Raw genomic sequence first — 10,628 nt, forward strand, 5'->3', positions numbered from 1 at the left:
ATTTGGGAAACAAGAATGTGTACCTGGGGCATCGTCGATTTCTTCCAAAACAACATCACGTAAGAAAGAGAGGAAAGCATTTCGGAGGTGAGGCAGATAACCGAACCAAGCCTACCCGCCCTAATGGGGAAGTTATATATGATATGGTCAAGGATTTAGAAGTGATCTTTGGAAAGGGTCCCGGCGGACAACTGTTCCGCATGATGTTGACGGACACGTACCCATGTGGAAGAAGAAGTCGATATTTTGGGAGCTACCCTACTGGAAATTCTTAGAGGTTCACTCTGCAATCGACGTGATGCACGTGACGAAAAATCTTTGCGTGAACCTGCTAAACTTCTTGGGCGTGTATGGGAAGACAAAAGATACACCGGATGCACGGCAGGACCAGCAAAGTATCCACGAAGGAAACAACCTGAATCCAGAGAAGTATCAAGGTCCTGCCAGCTATGCTCTTACCAAAGAGGAGAAGGAGATCTTTTTGAAGTCCTGAGTAGCATCAAGGTCCCGTCTGGCTTCTCGTCGAATATAAAGGGAATAATAAACATGTCGGAGAAAAAGTTTCAAAACCTAAAGTCTCATGACTGCCACGTGATTATGACACAATTACTTCCGGTTGCATTGAGGGGGCTTCTGCCGGAAAATGTTCGAGTACCCATTGTGAAGCTATGTGCGTTCCTCAATGCAATTTCTCAGAAGGTGATCAATCCACTTACTCTACAAAATTTACAGAAGGATGTGGTCCAATGTCTAGTCAGCTTCGAGTTGGTGTTCCCACCATCCTTCTTCAATATTATGACACATCTCCTAGTTCACCTGGTCGAAGAGATTGGCGTTCTCGGTCCTGTATTTCTACACAACATGTTCCCCTTTGAGAGATTCATGGGAGTCTTAAAGAAGTACGTTCATAACCGTGCTAGGCCAGAAGGAAGCATCTCCAAGGGCTATGGAACAGAGGAGGTCATTGAGTTTTGTGTTGACTTTATTCCTGACCTTAAGCCGATCGGTGTTCCTGAATCGCGCTTATGAGGGGAGACTGCGTGGAAAAGGCACGCTAGGAAAGAAATCAGCAACGTGTATGGACGGACATTCTTTCACTCAAGCACACTACACAGTTCTACTTAATTCCATCTTGGTGGCTCCGTACAAAGAGGAACACAAGGAGATCTTACGCTCTAAATACCCGGAGCAACGTGAAGATTGGATTGATGGAGAACACATGAAGACTTTCGGCGGTTGGTTGCAAACACGTCTCATGAATGTCACCGATGACGAGCAGCTGTACTTGTTGGCCAAGCAACCATCTTCTACTATATCGACTTTTCAAGGGTACGAGATTAATGGGAACACATTTTACACTTTCGCCCAAGACAAAAAGAGCACCAACCAAAACAGTGGTGTCCGCTTTGATGCAGAAGATGGCAATGGGAACAAGGTCACATATTATGGGTACATAGAGGAGATATGGGAACTTGACTATGGACCTAATTTCAAGGTCCCTTTGTTCCGGTGTAAATGGTTCAACCTGAAAGACGGGGTACAGGTAGACCCGCAGTACGGAATGACTACAGTGGATTTCAAGAATCTTGGGTACGACACCGAACCATTCGTCCTAGCCAGTGAAGTGGCTCAGGTTTTTTATGTGAAGGATATGTCTAGCAAACCGAAAAAAAGGAAAGAAAGGCAAGAGGACACATCATACGATGAGCCAAAGCGGCACATAGTTCTTTCAGGAAAAAGAAACATCGTGGGAGTAGAGGACAAGACAGACATGTCAGAAGATTATAATAAGTTTGACGATATTCCACCCTTCAAGGTAAAAATTGACCCAAGCATCATCTTAAACAATGAAGATTGTCCATGGTTGCGTCGCAGTAAGAAGAAAGGGAAACGAGCGAAGAAAACTCAGAAGACTAGCTAGCTACATATAGGGATCATAACTTGTGTATCTCAATATGGAAATCACTTTTGTGTAATGCTGTTACTGTTTGTAAGATAGTAACAATGGAGATGGTTGCCTTGTTTTACTAGTTAAGTCACGCGGGCTTGCGGGGAAATTTTTCCGAGGCGGAACTTCCGAATATGCCATATATAGGGCATGTGCACCAAGGGCATATTCGAGAAGTTCCGCCACGGAGATTTCCCAACCCTTGCCGCAACTTGGTTAGCGTATATGGTTTCTTCCCGGGGGTTGCAGTAAAAAATTTCCGCGGCGTAACTACCTAATATGCCATATATCGGGCTTGTGCACCACGGGAATTTTCGATATGTTCCGCCACGGGAGATTTCCCAACCCTTTCCGCAACATTGTTAGAGGAGATGGAGTCTTCCACGGGCTTGCAGGAAAAAAATTCCGAGGCGGAACTTCCGAAGATGCCATAGGGCGTGTGCACCAAGGGCATCTTCGACAAGTTCCGCCACGGAGATTTCCCAACCCTTTCCCCAACATTTGTTAGATGAGATGGAGACTTCCTCGGGCTTGCAGGGAAATTTTTCCGAGGCGGAACTTCCGAAGATGCCATAGGGCGTGTGCACCAAGGGCATCTTCGACAAGTTCCGCCACGGAGATTTCCCAACCCTTTCCTCCATCCATGGTGATGAAACTCTCCATCCATGTTGGCTTGTTGAGCTGCTTCCCATGGTGTATCGATGCTCCTTTTATAGGCAGAGCGTCCTTATCCTGCCGACAGCTTTAGTACCGGTTGTAGACACGAACCGGTACTAAAGGTTACCCACGCGTCCTTATCCCACCGACGTAGCGTCGTGCGCTACATACTTTATCTCATCGAGCAGGGCGTCCTTATCTCGCTGACAGCTTTAGTACCGGTTGCACCCACCAACCGGTACTAAAGGTTACCCACGCGTCCTTATCCTGCCGACAGCTTTAGTACCGGTTGCACCCACCAACCGGTACTAAAGGTTACCCTCGCGTCCTTATCCCTCCGCCAGCGCGTCGTGCGCTACATACTTTATCTCATCGAGCAGGGCGTCCTTATCCCGCCGACAGCTTTAGTACCGGTTGCACCCACCAACCGGTACTAAAGGTTTGCCTCGATCTGTCTTCCCGCCTATTTTCTTCCCGCGCTTTCCACCGGTTCCCGCCTCTGTCTTCCCGCCATTTTTTCACTATATATATGTAGGCTTGGCCACCATTTACATATCACATCTAGACTCATATCTGCAAACCTCATCATTCTCTCCCATGGCTTCCATCGCATCTCTAACCCCCCGGGAGGCGGAGGCGCTTTGCGCCTCGAACTACCCCTGCCCGCCGGGCTACCGCGTCCCGACCGGCTGGTTGCTAAGCGTCGGAGGCGTACCGGTCCCTCCAGTCCCTCTAGGTGTGGCGCGCGAGATGGCCATCACGAACCACTACTACTTCGAGCTCACGCCAGAGCAGCGGAGGAATCCCCAGTGGCATCCCGACTACAGCCCGACTTGGGAAAGCTTCTTCATCAATCGGCGTGAGAGGGCGCTTGCCAGGCACGAGGAGGGCGGCCCGCCTCCTCCGAACTTCAACGAGGCCGGCCGTCGGCTGTGGTGGCGCGGCCGGACTCTCCAGGCGTCATGGCCTACCGTGGCCCCCGCTGCGCTACCCTCGGTCCCGGCCCACGCGTGCTCACCCGCCGACGTTCGAGTACCGCGACCCCGATGCCGCCGACGATGATGACGGCGACTACGACGACTACAAGTGGCGAGTACTACAGTGGCTAGGCAGGAGTATGACTGAATGACTCCAACAGTAGAATTTGGCCATGTATCTTTAATTTTCAGTTAAACTATGTATTTTAATTCGAGTTCAATCGTAATAAAGTTTCCCGCGCGGACGGCGTCGTGGCAAGAGTAAAGAATAGAAATAGATAATATATAGAAAAGAATTAGAAAATATGTAGAAAAGAAATATAAAAAAGGATATAGAAAACAAATAGAAAAGAAAACAAACGGAAATAGAAAAAGAAATAGAAAAGAAATAGAGAAGAAAAGAAACAGAAAATAAAAAGAAAAGAAAAGAAACACAAAAGAAAAGAAAAAAAACATAAAAGAAAAGAAAGAAGAAACAGAAAACAAAATAAATAGAAAAGAAATATAAAAGAAAAGAAACACAAAAGAAAGGGGAACGAAAATGAAAAGAAAAGAAATAGAAAATGAAAAGAAATAGAAAATGAAAAGAAAAGAAATAGAAAATGAAAAGAAATAGAAAATGAAAAGAAAAGAAATAGAAAATGAAAAGAAATAGAAAATGAGAAGAAAAGAAAAGAAACACAAAATAAAAAGGAAAAAGAAACAGAAAAGAAAGAAGAAAACAAAGAAAAGAAAAAAGAAACGGCAAAAGAAAAGAAAACAAGAAAAGAAAAAGAAAACAAAAAAAAAACCTTTAGTACCGGTTGGTACCACCAACCGGTACGAAAAGTCTTTCGTACGGTTGGTGGTACCAACCGGTACTAAAGGCCCATCGCCATGTTTTAGACTTAGCCGCGCGACAATGAGCCCCAAATCCTCTTCTTCCCCGCGCGACACGTAGCCCCGACGCCGCCGACGACGCCGACGCACCCACGCCGCCGACGCACCCACGCCGCCGCCGACGAGCCGCCGCCGCCGCCGACGCAGCCGCCGCCGCCCGCAGGTACCGCCCCGGCCCTCTCCTCCTTTTTTCCGCCGCCCGCATCCACGCCTCCCCGCTCGCGGCCGCCGACCCTTTCGTGGTCAGCCTCGCGCTCAAGGCCTGCGCCGCGGCCGGCGACGCCGGCCACGCCGCGTCGCTGCACGCTTCGCCGTCAGGTCCTCGGCCGTCTCCTCCGTCTTCGTCGCCACCGCGCTAGCAGACGCGCTACGCCAAGGCCGGCCGCCTCGCTGGCGCTCGGGGTGTGTTCGACGAAATGCCAAGCAAGAACGTGGTCTCGTGGACCACGCTCGTGAAGCGCTGACGCGCGGGCGGGCCGACGCCACGACGCGCTCCGCCGCCGCTGAGACCGGCGGAGCCGAGGCAGGTCGCGCAGTCCGCGGCTGTCGGGACCGGCGCCGCCGCACGCGGCGTGGCCGTAGGCGAACGCGTTCGGGTACGGGGAGATGCTGTAGGCGTCGCGGGCGCGGGACGACGGCGTGGCGGCCAGCAGGTCGGCGAGCACGTAGGCGAGACTCTCCGCGAAGGGGTCCCCGGCGCCGTACACCGCGCCGTTGCACCGCACGGACAGCGGCGTCGTGTTGGGCGCGCCACTGGCGGCCCGCGGGGAGGAGAGGACGAGTAGCAGCGCGACGGTGATGAGGACCTGGTCCTCTCTGTTGTGCGAGGACGCCATGGCTTCGTCGGATCTTGGGCTACGGGTGTGTGTGGTTGTTGGTGCTCGCGGTATGTGATTGCGAACAGCATCTATGCATGTGATAGGACGGTAAGGCCGGCCGGCCGGCCGGCGGATGGTCGTTTTCACGGGAGACTGCTCGTGTGTCTGTTTGCTTGCCTCTTGTATGACTGACCATGGGCGGACACACAGGGTGGGCCGGGTGGGCCGGGCGCTCCGCCGCTTCGCTGAGAGGTGGCTCCAGGCGGTGAGCGCCACGAAGTGTGGTGAAGTGTGGGGGAGTGTTTTATTTAGGCGAGATGGCAGCTCTGGTTGGACCATCCCTTGTTCCGTTGCTGTAGTGCTAGGCGTGTATCCATACGGCGAGGGGTGTACGGTCGATATATAGACAGCCGCCGCGACATAGAGAGAAGAGCGAGAGGACGAGCGCCGAGTGTTAGGGTTAGGGTCTGTAGCGGTGCCGAGTCCGTGGCGGTGCCGCCGCGACATAGAGAGAAGAGCGAGAGGAGGAGGGGGAACACCGTGTCCGTGGCCGTGGCGGTCCGTTAGGGTTTTTTTGCTTTCTTCATTTCAATTGTTATCCATCTAGCAATCTGTTATATGATCATTACATGATGAATGAAATACAATTGCTTTCTTAATTTTGCAGTGACATTGAGGTATGGAGGACGGCACCTTCGTCCGAGATGAGGAGGGGGAAGAAGCGGTGCAGCGATTGATCTATGAGAGTGCCCGTGGTCCGGAACCCGACGATGGAGATGACAACGAGTACCCCGACTTTCTGAATGATTTTGGCGAGGGACTTGAGTCTGAACAAGTTAGAAAAGACAATGAAGTGTCCATCACAAACTCCGGCGAGGTGTATATCTATGTATCAATTAGTCTGTGTTCATCCCTAGATGCATTCATTTATTTGTATTGCACTTATTAACGAATAATTTTTTCTTTTAGCCTTCTGGATCATCGAGCAAGTCTGTTAGAACAAAACGAGGCCCGACGCGGGTGCTAAAGGGCGAGGGCAGGTTAGCCCTCACGGCATTCAAGGCTAATGGTGAACCAGTGGAGCCCAAGGAGTTTTGCCGCAAATTTACAAGTCAATCCGGAGTTATTGTTAGGGACCATGTACCGATCAGCATTCAAGAGTGGCATAAGCCGAAGAACCCGGAGAGTGGTGCTACTTATGTCAACGACACATGAAAAAATTTCTTTGGGAAACGCTACTGACAAAGTTCAGCCTACCGGAAGACATGACGGAAGGCCAGAAGGATAAAGTCAAGGAATGGACATGGAAGAAGATGGCCATACAATTCCAGAGCTTCAAGAAAAATTTATGGGACAAATATAAGAATGAAGATCCAGGATTCGATGATAATACCGAAAATCTAGTGAAGATAAAAGATCACTGGGCCGCATTTAAGGAGTATAAGAAATCGTCTAAGTTTGTGTCCCGATCGAAGAAAAATACCGAAAATGCTGCAAAGAAGAAACTTCCGCATCATTTGGGGTCAGGTGGCTACAAGAGTGCCATTCCGAAGTGGACAGCGTTTGAGAATAAACTGATGGATCATGGAATCACTCCACAGACATGGGACTGGCCCGAACGGTCCAAGTTCTGGTTGTTCGCTCATGGGGCAGGGTTGGACCCAAAGACAGGGTTGATCGTTGCGAAGGGAAAATGGAAGGAAAAAATTGAGGCAATTGTACCGAAGCTTGTAGATGCAATTGAAAAGGTCGAAAGGGAGAGTACATTCGATCGAGAGAATGACGAGCCGACACTCGCCTGGGGAACCCTGAACATGTTGGACGGGTACGAGCTCGCCCAGGTCTCACCATGAAGGAAGCGTGGCCGGACAGCGGCGACACTTATAGAAGCCGTACGCGAAAGAAGAAGAAGGACGCCGACATTGAAACGGAGTTGTTATCTAGGGTGGAGGCTCTTGAGAGAAATCCTAGGGCACCTGTTCAGCCGCTGTTTCTACAGGATCCACAAGCCGATGCTGCCCCATCTCAGCGAAGAAGCAGTGTCGGTTCCTCGCATCTTGATGGATGTGGAGGAAGCTACCCCGTGGATTATGTCACGGAGAAGACAGATTGCGAGCTACATATGTTAATCAGGACCGCGTCTGTTAAGGTGGCGGTCGGCTATGTGTACCCAAGTGAAGATGGAGCAATGCACCATCATATGCCCATTCCACCTGGTTGTGTTCGTGTCGGGGTGGATGAAGTTGTTTCGGGGTTTGAAAAAGTGGAGCTTGATATTCCTAGAGGTGAAGATGAGAGGACACTGGGCGATGTCAAGCACGGTTTCGCCCTATGGCCGAAGAAGTACGTCGTCCTTTTGCAAAGGCCACCGACTCCTACACATGAGCAGCAAATGCCATCGACTCCTCCTGGTGGCAGTCCTGGTGAGCAGCCAAGTCCACACCTACCGGAGAGGGACCCCAGCGTGAGTCCACCATCTCGAGATCGTCCGCGGCAGACAGCGTCCGTTAAGCGGAACGGTACGCCGCCTAGGAAGAAAGCTAGAAAGGAGAAACAACCGCCGCCTCCCGAGAAGTTACCTTGGGAAAAACTCCAGAGGAAAACGCGGAGGCCGTTAAGGCCGAGGTGAAGAAATTTTTGCACCGAAAGTGCCGTAGATACCTTTCGAGAAGACACTAGATCGGGAGAAAGTTGTGCGTACCGTTGACAATCTATATGACCCTGTACCATCGCCGCCATCTGACTATGCGCGTTCTATTGAAAGGTCGTATGACAAGATGATCGAGGCGACAAAACCCGTTAAATCGGGTATCAGGGAGATAAAAGGGATACACAGTGTCTACCAGCTCGGACAACAACCCGTTCAATCGGTCGCCCCTCTCAAGGTGTTTGACGGGAAGACCGTTCAAAGTTCTCGACAAGACGCAACTGATTACGCCTTAGCTGAACGAGCATATCAGTTTGTTCAAGGGAAAGATTTGGTCGAGAATCTCAGGAAGGTACCAACATGTATGCGTAACTTGCATTCGTGGTACCTTAAGGCCTCAAAGGAAGGGATCGAGACTATCATGGTGCGAGTTAGGGAAGAGCACTACTTCCAGGAGTACTGTGTGAACGTTGACTTCGCCGAACTCTTTCAGTTATACAATCTCCGGGCCCTCGACAAATCAATCATCAGTTGCTATTGTCTGTAAGTGATTTATTTATTTAATTTGAGAAGTCGTTCATTGTCTGCAGATTATAATCTTTTGTGCGCTATATTATGCAGATCGAAGATGCTCGAATGCAAAAGGGACGATATCACAGACATTGGGTTCATTGACCCGAACACAATGCATGTCAAAACCATAGATGATCCCCTCTATAACAAGGATACACCGCAGACTTTGCTAAGGTTTTTGAAGCGACAACGTGACAAAAAGCTAATACTTTGGCCTTACAACTTCGAGTGAGTCTTACTGTCTTATAACACATTATATTTTGCTCACCGTATGTCAAAATTTTAACTAATGACTACATATTGAAACGTGCGTAGGTTTCACTTTATTCTTCTCGTCATCAATTTGGAAATTGGAGAAGTTGAAGTCTTGGACTCACTAACCAAAGAAAAGGATCTATACGTGTCTTGTTTTTTAATGCTCGAAGGTAATTTGAATTCTTATCGGTTTGTTTCGTTAATTTCCTGCTTTGAACTAATTGATGACTCTTTTATGCATTTTCTTTTGTCGAGCAGCGTATGGCAAACTTTCATCAAGGAAGATACGTCCCGTGAATGGCCACCGAAGCTGCGATGGCGTGCGAAAGTAAGTAGTACTACCTAGGTCCACACACCTTTCAATTATCATACTTGACTATTGTTTGATTGAATTATATTCTTGTAAAGAAATGCCCGCAACAACCTCCGGGGACCGATCTCTCGTGGATTCTTCGTTTTGCGAGTTCATCCGCAGAATTGTCAACGAGAGAACGAATAATGAGAGAAATAAAGAGGTACAAAAACAATCTTCACAAATTTGTTTTGTTATCATAAGTTGTGCCGAGTTTCAGTAATAGTTGTTTCATGTATTCATTTGTATCTTATTCTTTTATAGTTGGCAAGAAAGCGGAACAAGCTCTCAATCGATGACCGCTTCATAGCAATAGGCGAGGAATTGGCGGGATTTTTCCTTCGGGACGTCATACCACCACTCGCAGAGCACCACAATGAATGAAGATGTACATGTTACATATATCGTTGACTCGAAGAGTACCACTATGCTACATGTAATAGACATATATAGAGTACGCCTCGGAGAGCACCACTATGCATGAAGATCGATCTTCATGCATAGTGCTACTTAATTTGCGATCTCATGCAATAACATGTGTGTTATATTATATGCACCAACTTGCTATGCATCATCTTGATCTTCATGTACTACCTAAACCCAAACGCGTTTCTGGTGCATCGACGCGATATGAATCAAACCGATATCCCTAAACCTCTCCAAAACCCTAAAAAGCCAATTCTCTGCCGCGGCAGAGATTTGGGAAAATTCCCTGCCGCGGGGGGAACCTTTGGTACCGGTTCGTATTACCAACCGGTACCAAAGATCCTCAGCCCTGAGCTCTCCTGGTGGCCCACGTGGAGGCCCGTTTTATACCGGTTCGTAAGCAACCGGTACGAAAGGGGGGGGGGGCTTTAGTGCCGAATAATTTGTACCGGTTGCAAAACCGGTACGAATGGCCCTCTGGAACCGGTATAGATGACCGTTTTTCTACTAGTGCAGCTATTTCCCTTCCGCTAGCCGCGTTGCGAAAGTAGACGCACATGCAAGCAGATAAATTGGATCTATCCACAATCGCTGACGATGGTGTGAGGCCGCGTTCGGGATGCGCCATTAACCGAAGCACTGTCCATGGACAGCGATACAAGCAGGCAACAATGGAAATTGATGTCGTAATTTCATTTTTTGTCAAGGAGAAAATAATACAAGTATGGATAGATTTTTCTCTGCGGGGCCTCTATGCGGTCTACAATGTCTTATCCTGGTAAGATCTTGAGGCTACTGCTCCCGCTGCGACACCAGCTGGTAGCCGAAAGAAGTTAACGAGGCTGCTTATGGATCTGGGAGGTTTTGGGATTGATGGTGCACGGCAGATTCAGCCACACAACCAAAATTCCACGGATCATTGTAGTCCAAACCTAGACATCCATGCAAGAGGAGAGCGGCGCCAGTCTAGCGACTGAGCATGTTACACAAGGCTTGGTCTAAGAGGTTCATGTGCGACAAGATGGCATGCCCAATGGTTCAAGCACGATGTCGTTGTCACGAGCATGTAGCCTAGGAGACCTCCTAGATAAGGTCT

Source organism: Lolium perenne, chromosome 1 (genome assembly GCF_019359855.2).
Source record: "Lolium perenne isolate Kyuss_39 chromosome 1, Kyuss_2.0, whole genome shotgun sequence".
Lineage (NCBI taxonomy): Eukaryota > Viridiplantae > Streptophyta > Magnoliopsida > Poales > Poaceae > Lolium > Lolium perenne.